We start from the raw sequence: 24,775 nt of genomic DNA, 5'->3' as shown, positions 1-24,775 counted from the left end.
TAGTGCCAAATGAGTTATGAAAAATACTCTTAGTTCTCAGAACTTCCTAATTTTGGCATTGTGGACAGAGTTTGTGCTCTCATATTATATACTTGCTTGTACTGATCTCACTATTTCATAAAACTGCCAAATGATTAACACTAGTAGTATCTCCATTGTATATATGAGAAAATGGAGACTCAGAGATACTAAGCCATTTGAATGGAGGTCAAACAGCTCATAAATGGCAAGACTGGGGTTAAGCCCACATGCATTTGACTTTCAAACCTGGATTCTCAATCATTATCGTATCCTGCCTCCTGTGTTCTGTGCCCCCGGTCACGGCAGAAGAAATCTGCCGACATAGGTCCCTGGTAAGCTACTTTGTTAGGCTGAGGGATTGCTAGGGAAAAAGAAGGGAAGAGGGAGAGAGAAATTTCCTTTTACAAAGTAAATAAAATACACTCTTTCCTCTCCAGCTCCATTCCTCAAGGAAAATCTGAGCAACCTGAACCAACATAGAAAAGAGGAGAGTCTTCCATAAAGGCTCCAATTCTTTTCCCCAAATTCTTGTGGACATTGGACTTTTATCCCACAGCTGCCATCACATGTAAAGAAATAGATATTTTACAACAAGATTTGCTTTATAGAAAAATAAAAGTCCCAAGGCTTTATCAAAACATAATGGTTAGGAAAGCCCTGGGCTTAAAGCCCCCACCTAAAGATGTGGCTTCCAGTATCAGTAATGTCGGCATTGGGAATGTTTTCTCCTCTTTAAAGGGCCCCCCTAGAGAAACCCCATCTTTGCCTCTGCCTCTTGGTCAACATGAAAGGTTGAGCCTGAGACAAGCCCTCCAGGCCCTCAGACAGCCTGCAGGAGAGAGGGGACGTGTGCTCTGGGCTGAAGGACTGGAACCTCACACTTTCCTGTGGTCATTCATTCAAAGAAATCCTGTAACGGAAATACCTTCCCTGGATCTCTCACCCTAAGCCCCACGGTCAGGAAACAAGTCTCACCTCCCTGTCCAGTATCAGGACAGACCTCTTTAGAACCAGCTGGGTTGTGGACACCTTTGTGCTTCAATCCATCAAGCAATCCACCCTAATGAGCTTTTCCTGTCCAGACTTGATGCCAAAATAGAAAAATCTCCCTTCGTCCTCTCATCCACTTGAAACAACATTAACTGTTAATCATGCATCCGACTCTGTGTTTAGCATGTGGATTTCTTTTCTTCATTCATTCATTCACTCAAAAGATATTTATTGAGCATCTTCTATGGGGCAGGCCCAGTACAAGGCACTCTGAATAAAGCTGTCAAGGACATGGAAAACATTTCCTATCCTCACAGAGCTTAAGTAAGTCAGGCATGGTTTCTGACAACCCAGAGCTCACTCTTTTCTAGAGAATCTCTTAAAATACACTGATGTCTACTATAATTGATGTAGCACAGGACTCTATAGAAATGTAGGCATCCAACCTGGACAAAGGGGATGTGATATAGACATGATGTCTTCCTAGGAGTAATGACAGAGACACGAAATCTGAAGACTGAGTAAGGACTGTGGTCAAGAGCAGAGAAAAGTGTTTGGGGCAGAAGAAATGTGAGCAAATAGAAGAAATAGCACGGTTCACACAGGGAACAGAGTGTAGCCCTCTGAGGTCAGGGCCGAGGGTTTGAGGCAGAAATTAATGGATCTGTGGCTGCAAAATGAAGAGGTGTGCATCCCACACAGCTTTTTCTTGACAGCAGTGGAGAGCCCGGAGTGGGTTTCACACAGAGGGACAAGAGGAAGAAATAAGTTCTTTGTTATGATGGTTACAAGGCTTCACTAATGACACATTTGGAGAAAGGCCTCATGCCCATGTGAAATGGGCAAGGGGGATCCTCCTGACATGTACCTGGACCCCAGGTGCCCTTGGGGATCCTCTGCCTGAATGTGAGGCCCTGAAATGAAGCTGCAGGCCGCAAAGGTGGTGGTGTTGACTGAAGCTGTGGCGTGTGCATTCCTCTAATCACTAAGATGAGTTTCTGAGCTGCTGGGTAGCTAAGTCTAGTTGGTGTCAGAGTAATTAACCAAGCTGCCTGAACTTTATTCACAGCCTGACAAGGTACACTCCTGGGACTTGTCACTGCGGTTAGTCAGGGGGCGGGGGACTTGACATAAGGCTGATTAGGGAGTGTTTTACACAGCAAGAAGCTCTCTGATCTTCAGCTGAGTGGGGCTCCCTCCTCCCATCTCATATCAGAGATGCCTGCGAGCCCAGAGAATAAAGATCACCCAGTCCAACCCCCTCATTTTCAGAGGCGAGAACAGCCATTCTGAGCATGGCTGTGGTTTTCCCAAGGCCGCACCGCGAGTTTGTTCTGAAGATAGGATTACCACCAGATCCTCATGTTTCTGCTCACAGCCTTTTCTCCATTATGTCCTTGCTCTATTGCTTTTTAAAGGTTATTTCCTAAATCACTGCTTCTCAAACCTAACGGGTATAGGAACTGCTGGGGAACTTGTGAAAATGCAGATTCTGATTCAGAAGGTCTGGGTGTGGCTGAGGTTCTACACCTCCAACAAACACCTAGATGCTGATGCTGCTGGCTGATGGGCAGTATTATGAGCATCAAACTGCCCAAAACCCTTTCCCAGAGACCACTTGCATTTTCAGTGAAACCAGCATGAGTTAATCATTCACTCACTCCAATAGGTCCTGAAACAGGAAACTCCTGAAATCAGAATACCTCTGGTTAAAGGAGTCTCAGAAGTCTTATAGTCCAGCTCCCATGTACACCTGAGACCCCTTGTTCTGGTCAGGGCTCTTCTATATGTCAACAAAGCAAGCAGTTCATTTCACTAAAGCAGAGTTTAAGGGAAGCTGGGGCAGGAAAAGGTATTTCTGCTCACCTGCCCCAAACCCAGCTCTCTAAAGATTTATGTACTCATCAGCTTACTCATCTCAGCAAAAACCAACAAACAAAACTCTCAAAGCTGTGTGACCTTCAAACCCCAGTGCCCATCATAGTTGGAAACTGTCCTCTCTACTCCTTTCCTTTCTGAAAGACAGAATCTGATGGGCACAGTTCATCTGTTTGAGTCTCTTTTCTTCTTTGGGAAACACCTGCAACGAAGTGCCGAGACATGACTAGGTGGTCTTCAGGGTCCTGCCAAACATTCATTCTCTGTGACTTTAAGGTTCCCAGGCGGTAGCATTAAATGAATCTGCCTGCAGGAGACATGGCTTCAGTCCCCAGTCAGGAGAATCCCTGGAGGAGGGAATAGCAGTTCTTGACTGGAGAATTCCATGGACAGAGGAGCCTGATGGGCTATAGTCCATAGGGTCACAAAGAGTAGGACACGACTGAAGTGACTGAGCATGCACGTACAGGTTCTTTGCAACCAAGTACTTTAAAGAAAAGCCTTAATCCTGATTGCTGGGGAGGACATTCACTCAAAGGAATTGCATTGTATACTGTTCTCTCCAATTGGTGAAGTCATGATGACATGTACTGAAGACAGTGGGATGTTTTCATATTTCATGTATGTGACTGATGCCAGGACACCATTCCCAAATGGTGACTGCCCCATCAAGAATATGATGAGATACAGTACTCAAGGCTCAGTTCTCAGGTTATAAGGGTCAAGGGCTTGGGCATTACCTCTGTGGGTAAGTTCTGTCCCCTTTCTTGGCCACTGAGGCCATTCTCACCCAAGTCTCATTTCACAGCTGAGAAAATTAAAGTTCTTCTTAGATTTGGTCTTTGATGATTCCACTGAGACTTCCCTGGTGGCTCAGATGGTAAAGTGTCTGTCTACAATGCGGGAGACCTGGGTTCGATCCCTGGGTTGGGAAGATCCCCTGGAGAAGGAAATGGTAATCCACTCCACTACTATTGCCTGGAAAATCCCATGGACAGAGGAGCCTGGTAGGCTACAGTCCATGGGGATTCCACTGTAATTACTATTTTACTTTAAAATTGTAAGTCCTTTATTAATTAAAAAAAAGCTTGAAGACAAGACACATATTGCTACTTCCACCACCTTTATGCACATCTATGGCTCATGCCCTACTGGGTTCCCACAGGCCATGGTAACAGGGGGATGTCTGTATAGGTTACACAGGAAGCGTCATGGAACTCCCCATTGGCGGATTGTTTTATGGATTACACTTAAGAAGAAAGGCTTCTTTGTACCACAGAGGGTTTAAACCTCCTTTCCGCAGCTCTCTGCCCTCATATTTCCAGTGCAGACCCTCATCCGCAGCACAAAGGAGAGTGACTGTCCTACAGAAAGAACACAGTTACTAGAGAAAAAAAAAGAAAGAAAGAAAGACACAGAATTTTCAGCAGCCAAGGTCACTCAGCCATGACGAAGGCTTTCAACACTTCAGTTTTTAAAGTCAGAGAGATGCTCCAGCTCAGACTGGGCTGTATGGAACCAAGATACTGTAAGATACCTGAGGAGGATGCAGACAGGGCCAAGATGATGCCTTCAGATAGCTACATTATGGCTTCTTAAACGTCCAACTATTCAGACTTGAAAATCTAAAGAAAACTAAGGACTTCCTTCCTATGAACAGATAAATGCTAAGTTGCTTCAGTCGTGTCTGACTCCTTGTGACCCTATGGACTGTAGCCTGCCAGGTTCCTCTGTCCATGGGATTCTCCAGGCGAGAATACTGGAGAGGGCTGCCATTTTCTCCTCCACAGGGTCTTCCCAACCCAGGGATCAGACCCCCATCTCTTAAGTCACCTGCATTGGGACAGGTTCTTTATCTCTAGCGCCACCTGGGAAGCCCCAGTAGATAATGCCCATGCATAAATATGAGTAAGGTGTTCCCTTCAATTTCAGCAGCCTTATCCCCACCCTAAGCCAACTCAAGAAGCTACCCATGGACCACCAGGCTTCAGGAGGGCCACTTCTTGTATCTTAGCCAGCCATGTTGGACTTGACCTTTAGATGCAGAGGCTAGAGCCCAGTCAACACCTTTCTCCCCAGGATTAACTGAGGCTGTGCACACGTGACAGTCCCATTGGATATCCTTGGTCTTCACCACTCAACCAAGCATTGACTAGCAGGGGAACATGTGGATGACTGCAGCTAAGACAGTTAGGCTGGAGGGGTTGCTTCACACAAACTGACTTTGTTTTTTAACAAATATCACCCAGCAACTGAAAACTGCTTTGGCCAGACATGTGTGCGAGTATCAGCTTACAGCAAGAAACGGCACTCAGCAGGCTCACGAGGACTGTGAAGGAAGCCAGAGGCAGGTGGGCTGTGGCTGTGGCCTGAGACCTGATAACAAAGAGCTGGGGGTGTTGACTTTTGTCTCTGTTCTCAGTCCCCATGAGCAGTGAGCTGAGAATCTGGGTACCTGGGTCCAAGCCTCACATCTGACACTCTGATGCCCAGAGGCAAGTCTCCTAACACTACAGGTCTTAATTTTCCTGTCTATGAAAGAGGGAGCAAGTGTATTATCCAGTGGGTTACCCTGGCCAGAGCATGTCCTAATTCTATATGGAGAAGGATGTACAAGATAAGATGTTTGACTCCCATAGTTTCTTGCTTCGGAGCCGGGTCTGGGACCCCTGATATCCAATACCAGCGGTCCCTCTTACCCTCGCCCTTAGGCATGATAGCTGAAGCTTTGTGGCAGGTAACACAACTTGCCTTGTGTTCTGCACTTGAGTGCTCTTGAGTTTCTGCTCCCCAGAAAGATCAGTTTCTTGCCAATGTCATCACTTTTAGCCAGCAGGGACCTATCAGTGGCTCCATCAGGCACGGGAGGCCCCGGCCCCAGCCTTGGCTTTAAGTCTGAGCCCTGGGAACACTGGGGAAACTTAATTCTCGAACACCTTCCACTCAAAGAGCCACTGTTCTGCAAAACCAGTGCTGGCCCCTGCATTTCAACAGCTTTCGGGTGGGTTTCCCACCCCAGACGTCGATAGGGCCCGAAACGCCTGTGAATGTGTTGACCTGACTTCAACCGCAGGCTCGGTTTCAAAGCGTTGGCTGAAATTTTAGCCCGCCCTCATTCCGCATGAGGCTTGCTCCTGGAAGCCTCGAGCTGCATCTCAGTTACTGGGAAGACTTTCCCTGAATGTAGGTTTCCACCCAGCGGCTCCCGATGAGCCATTTCTCATGGCAGGATGCCCACCTCGCAGGGGAAGCAGACTCAGTTCTGGGAATTTCTTGCCTCATCCCTCCTTCTTTCTGTGCCAGAGATCAATAGGAAAGGGCACCAGACGTGCCATCAGAGGGACTGCAGAGCAACCCTGCCTGCCCTTCCGACTTGCCATGCAACCCTGGACAAGTCACTTCTCCTCTGTGAGTCTTGGTCCTGCCTCTGGGCTAAGAGTATCAGGTCGCCTTTCCTCGTGGGGAGGAATAAAAGTGCTTTGTAAACAGGAAGCACTACAGAGTGCTATCAGGGAACCCACTCAACAAGAAGCATTTTAGACTTTTTGCTATTTCCCTTCCTGCGCCTGAGAAATTAGCAGGCACAGATTGTGAAAAACCAGCCCAGTCTTTGTAATTACAAATGTGCGCACGTCCCACTGAGCATCATTTTCAAAAGGCATATTAAGCAGCAGAGACCGCAGGGGGGACCCATGTAAACAGGCCTCCTCAGATCCTGGCAGAAAGGGCTCAGAGAATGCACTGGTCCCCAGGAGCGGCTGGCTGTTCCTGCAGTCCCGGCCCCACCTCGCAGTCCTGGCAGCAGAAAGTTTTATCTCCCATGAGCAGGGTTCCGGGTCATGGCGAGGGGGTGGGATCCTGATAGTCTGCAGGACTCATGCTGCTGCAAGCCCACACCGTGCCTTCCAGATTCACAACCCCCGGATGAGAAGCCTTCCAGCAGCCCGCCCCCAGAAAACTCTTCTAAATTCCTTGTGGCGCCTCTCCGCAGGACTCGTCATTTGCCACTTTGGGTCCTCAGTTTACGTGTCCACATGTCACTTCTTATATTAGACTGGGAGCTCTTGAGGGCAGGCTGTGTCTTCCCGTTTCCTCCTTCACAGAGCCCAACATACAACCGGCATTTGGTACATTTTGCAAACAAGAAGAGAGGGAGACTGGGCATAATTAAGGCTGCGCTGTCTTTCATTTACGTTATCTCATGTGACTCTCATGCCAGCCCATGGGGGATGTTGCCTCTGCTTAGCCAATTAGGACACTGATGCCCCTTGAGTTTATGTCACTGGCTCAAGACCACAGTGCTTGCCGTGACATTGGAAGATGACACCACATGTACTCAAAGTGCCTGTTATTCCTTGCAACATTCTCGTCAAGCTGTCCAAAGGCAGGAATATAGACTGTGAGGTATGGGCAGCAAAGAGCCTTAACCAATGAAGCCAGGCATCAACTAAACACAGGAGTCCCGTGCTGACACAAGGGCACAGGACATTAAGACATCCCGGATATCAAGGGATCGTGGGTGCCCTGGCCGGACCACCTCTGCTTTTTAGCAAGGATTTCGGGAGCTATTGCCACATGCTCCCAGAACCCTAGGGACCATGGGGATGCAGGGGTACAATGCATTTTCCTGAGCCACTGAGAGCCATGCTGGGCCCCCCATGCACGACATTCCACATGACTAGCTTCACAAGCCAGCTCTCCTAAATACGGGCGAGGGGGTGTCATCCAAGGTGGGGACACTGCCGAGGTTATCCAGGAAGCCACCAGGAATGAAGAAGCAACACTGCTGTCTCGCTGCTGTGGGAGGAAGGGAAGGAGAATGTAATTCAACTTGAGGGTGGTTAATGGAAGGCTTCCCAGATGATGGGAGGATGGAGATTAATTCTGAAGCAGACATGGATGTTATTCAGGACGGGAAGGGCATCCGAGATAGAGATGAGGTGAAAGACAGCATCGATCATTCACCGACGACAAACAGTTGGATCTGACTGCGGGAGAAATTAAGGGAAGCAGGGCTGGAGGAGAGGGGAGGGGCAGCGGGTGGGTGAGGCCAGGGAGCAGGCAGAGGCGGACTGTGGCAGTCCTTATGAGCCATGCTGAGGATCTGGATTCCCAAGGCAGGGAGATAAAAGGAGAGTTTTGAACAAAGAGTGGTGTGCTCAGAAGCAGGTTCTAGAAAGAACACTCTGGGAGCCAGTGGCAGATGTCGGTCCCTGAGAGTCAATCTTGATTCTGTGGACAAAGGATGTCTCTCTTATGAAGTGCTAATTGTAAAGTGATCTAGTCACACTTTGAGATGCTCGAGGCCCCCAAGATCCCAGGTCCAGCTGTGCTGGTATGGGTGTGGATGTCAACCGGGAAGTGGGGCTAGCCGGTCTTCTCGGAAAGAAGCAGTAATCAAAATGCAATCCTAAAACATCAAGGACCCCTTGAGCTCTGTTTATTTTCACGTGCAAATAAAATCCTCAGAAAGAGAAGCCAAGACTTTTAGACCCCCTCCTCATGCCTGCCTGGATTGCTGCAGGTCTGCAGGAAATCCCTGATTGGAAAGTGTGGGTGACAACTTCAGAGGGGATGAAATATGAGCCGACCTAAGGAAGTGAGCACACGGGGTTGAAGGAGCTCTGAACACAACTGCACAGCTCAAGGTGCCCCAAGCTGCAGCTGCAGCCAATTCAACTCCGCCAGGACAGCAGAGAGGCCTACTGTGTGCAGAGACCTTTGGGCATATGGCTGTGGAGCGGGGGAGCACTGGAGGACGGGAGGGCCATTCTGCAGTGCCTGCCTGCAGGGATGACCAGCTCAGCCTCTTAGTGGGGGTCAGACTGGGCTTCTCTACGTGCATTTGTAATAAATTCTGCCCTTGAGTTCCCACTAGAAGAACCCACCCATCAGGTCCCCAACCCCCTTACTCATTTATTGCTGGAACAAAACTTCCCAATAATGTAGGATGCCATGCAGAGTAGTCAGCCCATGAGACGGCCTCTCAGATTCCCATTTCGTGTGTTCACATCTATGTGTGGTCCCCTCCACGTTGTACCAGGCTTGGTCTACGTGACCAATTGCATCCAATGGAAGTGAAAGCATGTCACTTCCAAGGTAGGTTATAAAAAACACTTGGCATCTCACCATCCTCTCTCTGTATCTGATCACCTGTCCTGGAGGAAGCAAGCTGCCACATCACAAGCAGTCCTATGGAGAGTGCCAAACAGGAGGAACACAAGCCTGCTGCCAAGAGCCACCTGAGGGAGCCCAATCCAGTTTTTAAAGGACTGCAGCCTCAGCTGACACTGTGACTGTGATTTCATGAGAGAGCCTAGCCTAGAGTCTCCCTGCCACACTGCTCCCCTGGGGCCTGACCCTGAGAAATTTGGGGGGGGTGTAACTTGTTACCCAGCAACAGGTAACTAATACACCTCAGAAGACACTTTAATCTCTAGAACATGGACTTGGCAAGAGAGAGACCTGGGTCTGAGTCCACACCAACCTTGTGATCTTGGTCAACTTACTTGGTCAACTTACTTACTTAACTCAGTGACTCAGTATTTCCATCTCTAAAATGTAAGTAATAACAGTGCCTATCTCAAAATGCTGTGATGAACAGATCATTTAACAGAAGTAGTGCAATTAGGGCAGAGTCTTGCACATACTGGGCTTCTCAGGTGTTGCTACTGGTAAAGTACCCACCTGCCAATTCAGGAGACAAAAGAGATGAGGGTTCAATCCCTGGGTCAGGAGGATCCCCTGGAGAAGGACATGGCAACCCACTCCAGTATTCTTACCTGAAGAATCCCCATGGACAGAGGAGCCTAGCAGGCTACAGTCCATAGGGTCGCAAAGAGTTGGACGCGACTGAAGGGACTTAGCACACACGCACCCACTGGTACATATGAAGCACAGAATAACCAAGACTGAACATTCACACTACTTTTTCAGCCTCTCCTTCCAGACTCTCTGTGCAGCTGCTTCTGCTGGAGACCCTGTTCCTCCATTTCTCTACCTGCCACCTTCATCCATCCAAGCTGACTCAGGTGTCTCCTTTGCTTCATTCCCAGTTCTTTCAGGTAGACGAGCACTCCCTTTTCTGGGCTCCTACTATGCACTGAAGATTGTCCTGGTGTTGCTTTTTTTAAATATTTTATTGTCATTTTTCTGGAGCTGCAAGAGCATTTATATCCACAGGGACTCGCACATAGTAGGCCTTCGGGAGAAAAGCATTAAATGAATGACTCTCTTGGCCTTAGGTAAGGACGCCCAGGCGGGAAGGAGGGTGACTTGGCTGCTGACGCACATACTCGCTTGCAGCCTCTGACAGCTATAATTAGGGGATGTTTTTCACTCTCGTGCGCTCCTTTCACCACCACAGACCGCTCTTGCTATTTCATCCAGCTCTTTTTTGGATAATATCTTCTACTTGCTTTTATTTTATCTCTTTTCATAATTTCAGCTCCCCTTTCAACCTTATCTTTTAAACGGAAACAGCGAGTGCCCATATAATTGAGACCGTAAAGGCACACATTCATTAATGCAGTTGACACAGTTTTACTCCTTCAATTTGGGGTCCCAACCTGGCCCGGGTTAACCCCCTTATCTGAAGTCAATCCAAGGTGGAGACTCTTCCTCCCAAATTGCTGTGCCACCTCCCCCACACGTGCCTGGATGCCAAGAACACCGCCCAGTGATGCCACCAGGTCACGCAGCTTCTTCACCCCAAGACAACTCTGCTTCTCGGTGAGGAGGCCAGAGCTCCAAGCGGCGCAGCCTCAAGCATACCCCAGGCTCCACGGCGAGCAGAATGCCAGAACGCCCACCTTGGCCTTTGGCCCAGGCATCATCGCTAACTCACAGGACACATTGCCAGGCCTCCATCACCCTCCATTTCTTTGTCTGTGTGCTAGGGACAATGACTCCATCCTCTTGGAACTTGTTCACCCAGGATTTCTTGGGTGCAGATTCTGAGCCCCGCTCTGCATGAGGTGTGTGCCTGGGGTTGGGGTACATTTCCCTGAGCTCTGGGAAAGGGCCTCTCAGCCTAGAGAGGAGAAGGTCTGTAATCAGACTCTCTACAAGGAAACGGCAGCAGTGGCATTGACTAGAGGTACAGAGGAAACCACAGAACAGGGAAAACGGACAGCCAGTAAGGAAGGAGCACCCAGGGAAGTGTCAGGGAGCAGTGGCATCGGGGCTGAGGGCAGTCTGAAAGGATGAGCAGGCAGCCGTGGGAGGTGGTACGGGCACAGGGCAGAAGAATAGGAAGGTGGATTTGCAAGGAAGCATCTGCCTGCAAGCAGGCGGGGCAGAGCCAGCGGACAGACAACCTCAGTGCTGTGTCCCAAGCATGTGAAGCAGGAGCGGGAGGGTGACAGGGAGCCTGAGAGCCCGGACCAGCCAGAACACAGGACAAAAAATAACACAGATGAAAGTGCTTTGTGAACTCTGACATGTGGGCCAGCGTTTGTTTCAGAACACTATCCTTTCCATCTGCCCATTCTCACAAAAACAAGCTGAAGCCAGCAATTTTTTTTTTTTTTTAAATCATCCTTCCTACAGATTCGCAAAGGACAATCAAGTACGTGAATGTTCTCAAGCCGTCGTCTAATCAAATGATTGGTGATTTTCTCTCTAATTTCCCTTTCTTTGCCCAGTTGTGTTTCTACTGATTTCATGTTTCGGGAACATAAATGCCAACTCTGTGTTTTTAGGAATAAATTGAGAGGCACTCACTTAATCCCATTATCCAAGAAACAAAATGTCTCAGCCTCCACCCAATCCTGCAATCCAATCACCTGCAGAGGAGATGAGAAAGGAAATCATTCTGTTTTCTTTTGCTTTTTTTCCCCCAAACTAGTAGTATTTTAGAAAATTAATTATGTTGTACTTGATATCCAGGGCCCAGGTCCTCAGACAGAGCTGGGGACTGAAATGGGACAATGTTGGTTGGCTACAGAGGCAGGTATTTCATGGCATCCTTCAGCCCCTATGTCTTTGTAGATGAAACAATATGTTTTGTTGTGACTCTAAATACTTCCATTCAAGTAAGATTTAGAGCATTATCAATAGCCTCTTTTTATCACGCGTGTGGAAATTCCACTTTTGTCGTGGGCCTGTGAAAGCAAGACACCTCAACTCCACCTGTCCAGTACCCTTGGTCTGAGCCCCAGCTCCGTACATGGTATGACCTCCAGCACAGACCCCTAGGTCAAGTGGGGACAGCTGCAGGCAGAAGTAAATAGAAGAAGTGGACAGACTGGATTTGAACCACATTCTGCTGTTTCCTAACTGTGATTTTAGGCTATTGACTGAAATTTTCTGAGCCTTAGTCTTCTCATTTTTTCAAGTCAGGATAATAATATCCAGCCTGCTGGATTATTGCAGTGAGTAAAAGAAAGCGCTGGGGCACAGGGAAAGGTCTGAGACGGGGCTCAGTGCTTGAGGCTGCTTCATATAGACGCATGGCTTCCGCCTTGCCCAAAGACGCCCAGCCAAGGGCCTGTGAGACTGATACCCTGCCTTATGTTCAATTTAAACTTGCTGGTCACTCACACTGGGTTCTTAAAAAAAAATTATCCACCCAGATGATTCACCCTCAAAAGGAAAGAGAAAGCCTCTTTGTAATTTACACAAAAGTGCAATGCACGGATAGAGGTCCCTGAGTACAGGAGGTGACTCTCCACCCCACTCCAATGGTTCCTGCTCCACCACTCTCCTGCCAAAAATTGTCCAACCTTGGCTACAAATCCGTGCAAAAGCATACTTTGCATCATGCCCTTAGGCAGCCCAGCTCATCTTTAGATGTCTCTGTTAAAAAGTATTGGAGTTCCAATTTTGCAAGATAAAAAGAGCTCTGAAGATGGATGGTGGTAATAGTTACACAACATTTAGAAATGGTTAAGTTGGTAAATTTTAAATTATGCGTATTTTACCACAACTTAAAATAATATTTTTTCATCTCAAAAATATTCTACTACCAAAAACAAACAAACAAACAAACAAACAGAGCTAGCTCCATTTGGTGCTGAGACGCAATAAACTGCCTGGCATAGCCAGGGAACAGGGACTTGCTCTCTGAGGGTCAGAACTGAGTACCCCTGGAGGGTAAAAAGTATTTTCTTATGTTTGAGCTGAAATCTGTTTTCATGTAACTTTTCTCCATGGTGGTCTTTGGAGCACTAAAGGATAAATGTATCAGTAAATATTGTGGGCTCATTGGGCTAATTTAGTGTATTGGTTAGGTTAAAAGCTAGGGCATGTTACACTGCAGAAAAAAGTCTTTGGGGCTTAGCACAGCAAAAATATATTTTTCGCTACCATGTGTAAAATAGATAGTTAGCGGGAAGCTGCTGTAGAACACGGGGAGCTCAGCTTGGTGCCCTGTGATGACCTAGAGGGGTGGGATGCGGGTGGGGGGGTGGAAGGGAGGATCAAGAGGGAGGGGATATATGTATGCATATGGCTGACTCACTTCATTGTATAGCAGAGACTAACACAACATTGTAAAGCAATTATATTCCAATAAAAAATAATAAAACAAACATTTCTCTCCCACAGTGTGAGTCTATGATGTATGTGTGTGTGGTGGGAAGGGGGGGCACCTATGCAAGATCCGCACGTAGGGAGACTTTACTCTGTGGGTCACTGTTCCTGGTCATGGCCATGGGGGGAAGCCTGGGGAGTCCTCTATGAGCCTTTCCCTGCTGCAGCCAGCAAGAGGCATCTTTCCCTCCAGTGGGCTTTTCCTTGGTCAGTCACATGACTCTGCCCACTTATAAGGAGTCCAGGAAATGTAGGGGAGCAGATGGCCCATCCTTGGAGCATTGCTACCTCTCTGGCTTTCATAACTGTGGGCTGATCTAGTCGGGATCTTAGGGTGCTGTCCTCAGGCCCTGGTGCTGGCCTGAGTCCTGCAGGCAACCCCTCTTCCCGTTGCCAGAACTCAGTTTTCCAATCAGCAATCAAAGTTATTAATTAACCGCCCTGGCTACAGATGGAGGAGATAACCACCCTCCGTGGTTCCCTAACATGTGCCCCCAGGGGTCTGAGGCATTGGAAACCACAGTTGGGAAAGACCCCAAAGAATACAGAAACGTGTGAAACAGAGAGATCTGTCCAGGAAGCCAGGGCCCCTTTTCCAGTGTTTGGCCCTAGAGCCCTCTGAAGCAAATTACGAGTATGAAGGGAGCCCGCACTTCCGTTCCTATTTCACCCCAGTCTGGGATGCTGACAGAATTGCCCCACTTTTAATAGTGCCTGGGGTGGGAGGAAAGGCCTGGTCTGTGGCCACAGAGAGAACTTTTGTCTCCAGGGGTGTCTGACCTGCCTCCATCCTGAGGATTACTGTAACTTTTTAATTAAGGCGAAGTTTGTAGGGAGTGTGTTCTTTTGATGTGGCAGCTGTAGCTGGAAAACAGGCCTACATTTAAGACTTTACTGCCTGCCGATGGCTCAGCAGCCTGCCACCCACATATCAGAGTCTACACCCCATAAACAGTCCGGATCATGTTTCTTTAGAGCAAGCTGTGTGAGAGGGGTCTGGGACCACCATGACGTGGAAGGACCACCTTTGCTGATAGTCTTATGGGACCTGGACCACCCGAGGGTCCCCACCCTCAAAGTGGGGGTAGTGTTTTGAGGTGGCAGAGGAGTGGATAAGGTGACCTCTAAGGACACATGACAAAGTGTTTATTCTTGACCTTGATGTTCTACAATACCCAGACAAGAACCAAGTGAGAGCCAGAACTATCCTCAGCATCAGCTCGTCAGAGCACATGCTTCTGGTCCTGCTGAATGGGGGGAGGGAAGGGGACTCCTTCAGGCATCTTTGTATCCCAGAGTCCCACACACAGTAGGCTGATGAACACAGCTACAACTGTATCTTTGGGAGAGTGATGGATAGAGTATATTTTGAGCATGCTGTTCTATTATGGGCAACACCCCTTCAGGAGCCCGTACTATGTACTAGACATTTGTTCTAGGCATCGACGATTCATCAGCAAACAGTAACCCTGCCCAGTTAGATCTCCTGCTCTGCGAAAGTGAAGTTTAGGACAAGCACTGGGATGTAGCTGGACCACATGGTTAACCAGGGGCAGACCTAACACAAGGACTGGGGTTTGCTAGCTCCCATGGGAGCAGGGCTTCTCAAGCCTTCCCACTGAGGAGCTCCCCATGGAGGCAGAGCCCAAAGCAGCCAAATATGGATGTGACATTTCTTTGACTTTCCAATGCTTTACTTTAAAAGTTTATACAGATGCTGAAGTCTGTGCCATTTCACATCTATGTTTGTTTTACTATAAAGTAATGGTGTAGGTTACCTAGTATATATATATATATATATGTGTGTGTGTGTGTGGGAGAAGGCAATGGCACCCCACTCCAGTACTCTTGCCTGGAAAATCCCATGGATGGAGGAGCCTGGTAGACTGCAGTCCATGGGGTCGCGAAGAGTCGGACATGACTGAGCGACTTCACTTTCACTTTTCACTTTTATGCACTGGAGAAGGAAATGGCAGCCCTCTCCAGTGTTCTTGCCTGGAGAATCCCAGGGACGGGGGAACCTGGTGGGCTGCCGTCTATGGGGTCGCGCAGAGTCAGACACGACTGAAGCGACTTAGTAGTAGTAGTATGTATGTGTGTGTGTGTATATATTTTTAAGTTTCCACCTTGTTGATCCTGCATCTATATTTCCCATGGCGCACAAGCATACACTCTTGGGGATCCACAAGGAAGGAAGCATCTTTCCAGCTTGTGTGTGTGTGTGTGTGTGTGCAGTAGTCACTCAGTCGTGTCCGACTCTGCATCCCATGGACTGTAGCCCACCAGGCTCCTCTGTCCATGGAACTCTCCAGGCAAGAATACTGCAGTGGGATGCCATTTCCTTCTTCAGGGGATCTTCTCAAGCCAGGGATCAAACCCAGTATCCTGCACTGCAGGCAAATGCTTTACCATCTGAGCTACCAGGGAAGCCCCTTCCAGTTCACGTGGACTCCCCCAAATTCCTCTGTCTTGTGACCTGGCCCCTCCTTCCTTTTGTCTTTAAAATGAGGTGCACTGTAAGAAAAGTTAAAAACAAATGACACACCAGAGGGAAAAGTTTTGCAAATTATTAGTACACCTGGTGGGCTACAGTCCCTGGGGTTGCAAAGAGTCAGACATGACTGAGCAATTAAACAGCAGCAAAGTAACCCCAGAGCTAGAGGGAAATGCAGGGATTTTCATGCTCTTCCCACCAGGCCAAGGCACTGGCCCAAACAACATGGCCACCGGCAGCACCCAGTGTGAAGAATGTCCTAAGAATTGGTAGGGAAGGTGAGCCAGCACAGGGCAGGCAGCTGGAAGTTACCAGAAGGTATTCTCATGACAGGAACCTGAGTTTGAGGCTTCTCTCCATTACCTGCTAAGGGTAAGACCCTGGATGAGTTACAAAACCTCTCTGAGCCCTAGAACTTATCTCCATAAAGTACAGGTGATAATAATATTTTTTGTGGGGATTTATTGAAATAATGTCTTTAAGGTACTTTGGCTACTGCCTGCCACACCGTGTGCATTCAATAAACAGTGGTAACCAAAGAGGAGGAGCTAGTGGTGGTGATTAGAGGCTTCACGAGCAGGAGCAGACCTGGATAGAGTGCCAGTTTGTTGCATACACGTTAAGCCTGTGCATCAGGAAAGAGAGGCGCTTCTCAGAGCTGAGTCCCTGAGGTTGCTGAAGCACAACCCAAAATTGAACCATTCTGTCACTTTCAGCAATGTTTCCAGGAAGGTCATGGCAGTTGGTCCATGAGACCAAGGAATCACAGTGTTTCCAAGCTGGGAGGACTGAGCTTTCAGTGCTAGTCTCGTCAGACCCCTGCTTTTCACAGGATGTAAGACTCTGCTCCAAGTGGCACCGTCACCCGCAGCCAGCCCGAGGTCCCCTTCCTCCAGATCCTCCCAGGGCTCACAAGCCATGGCAGGGCTGCAGGCAGTCTCAATGCTGGAGAAACAGCTCAGCATTTTGGAAACTGATTCCTCAGGTGTCCTAGTCTCCAACAGTTGGGCTATTTAGAGAGGAAGTCACATTATTGTTAAAAGAAAGGGGGAAATATCTTTCTTTATGACTTCCCATGGAGGGTTAAGCACTAATGGGGATTCAAGAGGTTCCTGGTGGAGTCCCCAGGATCACACCAAATCTCTGAACTTCTGCCTCGAGGTGAACTTTTAACTCCCAGAATGATCCCTGAAAGCTCTTTTTTCCTCCCTGTCTCGGCTGCCAAATTGACTCTGCAAGTCTGCCCTCCATGTAAAAACACAATAAAAGCTTATACAATCAGGAAGGTATTCAAGGCTCGTAATAAATAATTGCCCTGTGACCAGTGGTTTGGATCCCCCAGTGCACCCTCAATGGGCCTTTTTCTTTAACAGAACAAATAAAAGGAACAGATGCAGGGTCTCCCATGCCAACACTGCAGTGGCCTTGTGCAGACCAGAGGAGGGTCCCTGGGGGAGCATGGTTCCCACAGTAATGAACACACGTGGGGAACAGCAGGGCAGCACTCCCCCTCCCACTGAATGTTGCTCTGGGGGCACCAATGCGCCTTTGGCCACTGGCAACACTTCCTTCCTGGACTGTCTTCTTCCTTTGGTGATGGGGGAGCAGGTTCACAGAAGAATCACTGTGGCCCAAGTGGGATTCTGATATTCCATGGCTAATTCCTCTTTCCCTTCAAACCACCTTTCTTTGATAATCTTTTTTCTTTTTTCACTTCACAGTGCGGCATGTAGGATCTAGTTCCTTGGCCAGGGGTCCAACACGGGTCCCCTGCACTGGAAGTGCAGAGTCTTAACCACTAGATTGCCAGTTAAGTCCCAACTTTTGATATCTTTTTATCTCTGTCCCATTTCTTCCCCATCCCCTTCTTTCTCCCTGATCCTATCTCTCTCTCACCCCCATTAGACTGCAAGTTCTTCCTAGCTGAGGTCCATACCTGTTTATGCGCAGAACCCTAGTATAGCACCTAGACACAGTAGCAACCCAGCACATTTGGTCAGATCAGTACATGAAGTGAAAAACACAGTGTCATTGAAAAATAGGAAATGAAAGGCCGCCTTACCAGACACCTGGGTATTCTTCTCAAAATCCATTTCAGTGGGTTTTGCAGTTTCAGAGGCCTTTGCTTCAATTCTCCAAGTGGTTGGTGACAATGTCTGCCAGCCTGGGTCTTCGGAGAGGAGTCCTGTAAGAGAGAGCACGTGGCATTTCTGTTAACAGCACATGACGGTTCTAGGGTAACACCTATTGCTCTGCCTAATCAGTGCATAGCCCTCTTCTGCTCAGAGCACCTTAGTTCTCCTCTCTCTCAGGCCGGCCCCCTGCCCTTCACATGCAGTTCTGGAGGCACCTGACCTCTGGCCAGTGTGGGCCCAGCCCCAGAGCAGCCAATCAGACTCTCTCTCCAGGTATTTACATCCCCTTGCTGCTGATGAAAGGGCAGGACCGGCTGAGCCTGCAGAGCACTTGGAGGAGACTTGGCTAAAGTCCCTGCACCATGCCGGAGTGGCCTCATCCCTGATCTTTGCAGGGCCTGGTACATCGTCGTTCCTCTCTTTCTGTCTGCTAACCCCTCCCCTTACAATACTTGCATGCATGCTTGCCCAGTCACTTAGTCATGTCCGACTCTGTGATCCTATGGACTGTAGGGCACCAGGCCCCTCTGTCCCTGGGATTTCCCAGGCATGAATACTAGAGTGGGTAGCCATTTCCTTCTCCAGTGGATCTTCTCAACCCAGAGATTGAACCCAGGTCTCCTGCATTGGCAGGCAGATTCTTTTACCACTGAGGCACCTGAGAAGCCCCTTCTGGTAAGTTCCCTTCCAGATTTAGGTTGGCTGGGCTGGTTTCTGTTGCTTAGAACCCCAGGACCCTGAATCAGGCTTTCTCAGCCTCAACACAAAGAACACTTGGGGCTGGATAGTTCTTTGCCTTAGACATCTCGTTAGGAGCCAGTGTGGTAGATATCCAGTGCATGATGGTCATGCTGGTCATCTGACACAGCCTGAGCCTCTACCTTGGATCTTTCCACCTCAGCACTGCTGATATTCCAGACTGGAGAGCTCCTTGTTGTGGGCACTGCCCTGGGCACCGTAGGGTGTTTATCAGCACCGCTGGCCTCTACCCACCAGATGTCAACTGCAGCTCCCTGGTTGTGACAAATGTCTCCAAATACAGCAAAACGGGGCCTGGGAGGTAAAAGCACTGCTGTAAACTGATTCAGTGCTTGAGAACCAGCTCAGTGACGCACTGAGTCAGAAGCCAGGGGGTCTGGGCTTTCTCTGGCCCTGACCAGAGAAATTCACCTGGACCCGAGCTCTCTGCGCTTGCAGTGCCTTGCCCTGTCGTCCCAGGTCCATGGCCCACCACCAGAAAGCAAAGACTTGGAGAAATCCAAAGAGCTGCAAAAAGATGATGCTGGAAAATATGTTACCACCTCACAGCGGGTCTTTACTTGTCAAAGAAGTTAAAAGCTGCTCCTTGGCCAGCTGGCTGAACTTGGCGATAACTAAAGAAAGTGAATAAATATCCTGACCCGTGGCGTCTGAAGTATCGACATTTCACTTATCATATTGGGTGGCATTGCACAGACAACAGAGAAATTGTTCTTGCAGGGACAGACCTGTCTTTCTTCCATCCAGGGCTCTTTTTGCCAAAATGACTAGCATGGCCGGGATGGGAGGCGAAACAAGGTGAAATTATAAACCTGAGAGATATGAAGGCTCCAAAGCTGCCCTTTCAGACAAAACCGAGCTCCGACCCTTTCTCACGCCTCACATTGAAACCTCTTTGAGCTTTGATAGAACATTGACTGCCATTTTGTTCCTCTGTCCTCAGGCAAGGTTGGCTCACCCCCGTGCTTTCTGAGACCACCTGGGCACAGGTCTGCCCAGGATAACCTGGATGGTCCAGATTCAAACAGATGGCATGGAATGTGCCAATCTCTGAGCTCAGTGCTTTACCGACACTGGGGAAACAGCTCAGGCTACAGTGGGGGGACGGGACTCAGTGTGAACCCGGAGTCTGGAAACTAGAGACAGGTTCCAACTCCACCAATCACAAAGCTTGGGAACACATCTTTCCTTCCTTGGTATCAGTTTCCCCATTTACAAATGGGTGTTGAAATAGATCAGTCAGTCATAAACTTATTTCCGTTTCTCTTGGTTAATATGAACCCAGTTCAGTTCAGTTTGGTGCATTTGCTCAGTCGTCTCCGACTCTTTGTGACCCCACAGCATGCCAGCCCACCCTATCATCACCAACTCCCAGAGTTCACCCAAACCCATGTTCATCGAATCAGTGATGCCATCCAACCATCTCATTCTCTGTCATCCCCTTCTCCTCCTGCCCTCAATCTTTCCTAGCACCAGGGTCTTTTCAAATGAGTCAGCTCTTCGCATCAGGTGGCCAAAGTATTGGAGTTTCAACTTCAAAATCAGTCCCTCCAAATGAACACCCAGGACTGATCTCCTTTAGGATGGACTGGTTGGATCTCCTTGCAGTCCAAGGGACTCTCAAGAGTCTCCAACACCACAGTTCAAAAGCATCAATTCTTCGGCACTCAGCTTTCTTTATAGTCCAACTCTCACATCCATACATGACTACTGGAAAAACCATAGCCTTGACCAGACAGACTTTTGTTGACAAAGTAATGTCTCTGCTTTTTAATACGCTGTCTAGGTTGGTCATAACTTCCTTCCAAGGAGTGAGCGTCTTTTAATTTCATGGCTGCAATCACAATCTGCAGTGATTTTGGAGCCCAGAAAAATAAAGTCAGCCACTGTTTCCCCATCTATTTGCCATGAAGTGATGGGACCGGATGCCATGATCTTCGTTTTCTGAATGTTGAGCTTTAAGCCAACTTTTTCACTCTCCTCTTTCACTTCCATCAAGAGGCTCTTTAGTTCTTCACTTTCTGCCATAAGGGTGGTGTCATCTGCATATCTGAGGTTATTGAACCCACCCCCCAAGAATATGCCCTTGGCCAAACCTCCATGGACAATGTCACTTCGTAAAATGCACAGAGGCTTCCCTGGTGGCTCAGACAGTAAAGAATCTGCATGCAATGCAGAAGACCTGTGTTCAGTTCCTGGGTCGGGAAGATCCCTTAAAGAAGGGAATGGTAACCCAGTCTAGTATTCTTGCCTGGGAAATCCCATGGACAGAGAAGCCTGGTGGGCTATTGTGCATGGGGTTGCAAAGAGTCAGACACAACTAAGCCACTCACTATCGAGGTTCCTGAAGTCTTTTCCATAGTCATCAAGTTCAAGGTGAGGCCACCGGACCAGATGACCTTTAAGAAGCTAGTCCTTTCCTGACCCTCCTTTGCAGTAGCCCAAGCCCATGGTTAGTTTCATGCTAAAACAGATGTGAATTCTTAACACATCTGGTTTGAAATCCCAGATTCTTCTCTCATCAGCTCTGTAATACTAAGCAAGTTTTCTAAACTTTCTGTGCCTATTTTCTTTATTTATGAAACCGTGAGATAATATTCCCCAGTAGTTCATTTGAAGCATTAAAGTACATATTACATAACACCTAGAAAATGCTTGATTCACGTCTACTTTCCAATCCTCTCCTTCTTCCTCCCTTGACCCCTTATTGGTATTAAGTTCCTCTTAAAACAGCAGAAAAGCATTTCATCAGATTATTTTGGCATCTGGGCAGGTCGAGAGGAAGGTACGACTCTGTAACAGTTGTTTACAGAAAAAAGAACCCCAGAGTGGCCCTGCCCCCTGGCCAAAGATGACTTTACATTGCAGGCAGCTACTCTTTATAGACTGTGTGGCTTTAGTTAATTAGCGTTACCTCTCTGAGCTCCCATCTGTAAACAAGGATAAGGATAACACCTCCCTGAGCACCATCCACTCAGAGAGTCCCTCCTCCAGGCACCACACGAGCACTTCACACAGAGTCCATCATGAACACCAGGTGTACTGTGAAGACAGAGAGAAATAATGTACTTAGAAAGGCTTTACATACAGTGAAACATGAGGCAGACACTTCATTTTCACCATGATCAGGGGGTCTCAAGAGCTTGTTTTCTATTGTGACAATAGGAGTGGCTTTTCCAACCAGAAGTTCAAGCACATGGAGCAGAAAATGACGAGTGACATGGAGTTAGGGTCATCTCGGAGATAAAAGGTGAGTGCCCCTTGTAAGTGTCTTTCCTGGTGCTTTGGTGAGAAATACAAGGAGGACAGAAGGCAATGTGATTTCTTTTCCTGTGTGTTTCACATAACATACGTCTCTCCTCAGTGAAGCTCCAATTTACCCATTTCTCATTTAGCGCATGATTTATTGGATACTGCAGCACGACAGCCAAAATGCTGGGCGAGATGGTAAATCTAGTAATAAAATATCTAAATGATTTATAAATACAGTTTAGGGAGGCTTGGGTAGGTAAGGCAGCACACGGCTAGTCGAACAAAATCCCTGTGCTTCAGAAACTCTCCCCCAGACGCCTACATCCAACGCACAGAGCTTTTTGTCTCTATTGAGCCAAGCTGACAACTCCAACGTGTGCAAATACAGATTTACCAGGCAAACGTGCAGCCAAGCCCAGGACTGTAAGTGTTTGAAAAGGCAGATCTATTTGACGAGCAAATAATGCATCATCAATAAAGACTTGTCGAGATGAAATGAAGGAGACCAGCTGTTGCTGAACATCTAGTCTGGGATAGAGAGAGGATGCAAACTGGAGGAGGAAGAGATGGTGGGGTTGGGGATGGGGATGGGGATGGGGTGGGAGAGGCCTGAGCAGCACGTTTTAGAACGATAACGCTGGTGTTCTTGACCACCTGGTCAAGATGTGTGGGCCTCCTCGACTGAGTGGGGCAAGCGGCACTAGAAGAAAGCCTTACTTGGAGGCACCTGGTGTCTTACTAACAAGGAAAGAAAGATGATCAGGAGCTGCCAACAGAGCAAGGCCAGGCTGTGCAGATATTAACGTCTTAATTTACATCATATGGTATCTCATATATGGAATCTTAAAAAAAATGATACAGCTGAGCTTGTTCACAAAACAGAAATAGACTCATAGACATAGAAAGCAAATGTATGGTTGCCAAAGTGGAAAGGGGAGGGGAGGGATAAATTAGGAGTTTGTGATTAACAGATACACACTACTACATATAAAGCAGATAAACAATAAGGACCTACTGTATAGCACAGGAACTATATTCAATATCTTGTAATAACCTATAATGGAAAAGAGTCTAAAAAAGAATATATATATATATATATATATATATATATATATATATAGAGAGAGAGAGAGAGAGAGAGAGAGAGATAACTGAGTCACTTTGCTATAACAATATTGTAAATCAACTATACTTCAATTAAAACACTTTTTTTAAACAAAGATTAGAAATGAAAAAATCTTAATTCACAACAGCTGAAAGGTGGATGCAAGCAAGGTGTCCATGGATGGATAAACAGAAGTAAATAAGAGGTTGTATAACCATCCTGGAATATTATTCAGCCCTAAAAAGGAAGGAAATTCTGACTCATGCTACAACAAGGATGACCCTTCGTGCTAAATGAAATAAGCCAGCCACAAAAGGCCACGTATTGCCTTGTTCTACTTATATGAGGTATTTGTTGTTGCTGTTTTTGTTGCTGTTCAGTCTCTAAGTCGAGTCTGATTCTTTGCGACCCCATGGACTACAGCACACCAGGCTCCTCTCCCACTATCTCCCAGAGTTTGCTCAAATTCATTTCCATTGAGTCATTGATGTTATCTAACCATCTCATCCTCTGCCACCCCCTTCTCCTTTTGTCTTCAGTCTTTCCCAGCATCAGGGTCTTTTCCAATGAGTCGGCTCTTCCCATCAGGTAGCCAAAGTACTGAAGCTTCAGCTTCAGCATCAGTCCTTCCAATGCATATTCAGGGTTGATTTTCTTTAGGAAGGACTGGTTTGATCTCCTTGCAGTTCTTAGAATCACCAAATTCAGAGAGACAGAAAGCAGAATGGTGGCTACCAGGGGCTGGGAGTGGGAGGAATGAGTCATTGTTTAGTGGGGACAGAGTTTCAGCTTGGGAAAATGGAAGTTTTCTGTGGCTAAATGGTGGTGATGGTTGCACGACACTGTGAATGTACTTAGCCCACTAAACTGTACAAGTAAAATGGTTAAAACTAAATTTTATGTTATGCACATTCTCCCACAATAAAATAAATGGACCTCTTTTAATATATGTCCCATTCAGGCTTGGATTTCAGTTGCTAGGATGCCAAACTCCACCATTAGATGACAAGTAATTTGATGTCAGGGATTCCCAGGTGGCTCAGTGGTAAAAGAATCTGCTTGCCAATGCAGGAGCCATAGGTTCAGTCCCTGGGTTGGGAAGATTCCCTGCAGGAGGAAATGGCAACCCACTCCAATTTTCTTGCCTTAGAAATCCTGTGGACGGAGGAGTCTGGTGGGCTACAGTCCACAGGGTGGCAAAGAGTCAGACGTGACTGAGCGACTGAGCATCTGAGCACGCACACAAACATGCATGCATTTTGATGTCAAGAATTAGATTTGACTTAGTGATGAATCCCTCACTGCACGTGATACAGTGGTTCTCAAAATGCAACCTGTGGACCACTGGGGATCTCCAAGACCCTTTCAGGATATCCACAATTCAAACTCTTTTCATAATGGTACTAAGCCAGAGGTACTGTTTGTTATGATGGTGCTACAGCTTGCATTGATGCTAGAAAAGTAATGGTGGGTAAAATTTCTGGTGTTTTCACACACCAATGCTATGGCACCAAATGGGACCAGCAGTCATGCTATTCTGATGGACTCACAAGTAAAAAAGAAATTGTATTTAAGAATGTCCTTAATGAAGCAGCACAAAGTATTAAT

Source organism: Bubalus kerabau, chromosome 1 (genome assembly GCF_029407905.1).
Source record: "Bubalus kerabau isolate K-KA32 ecotype Philippines breed swamp buffalo chromosome 1, PCC_UOA_SB_1v2, whole genome shotgun sequence".
In the NCBI taxonomy this organism is placed as follows: domain Eukaryota; kingdom Metazoa; phylum Chordata; class Mammalia; order Artiodactyla; family Bovidae; genus Bubalus; species Bubalus kerabau.
The sequence above is the reverse complement of the archived record's forward strand: the minus strand, read 5'-3'. Positions refer to the sequence as shown.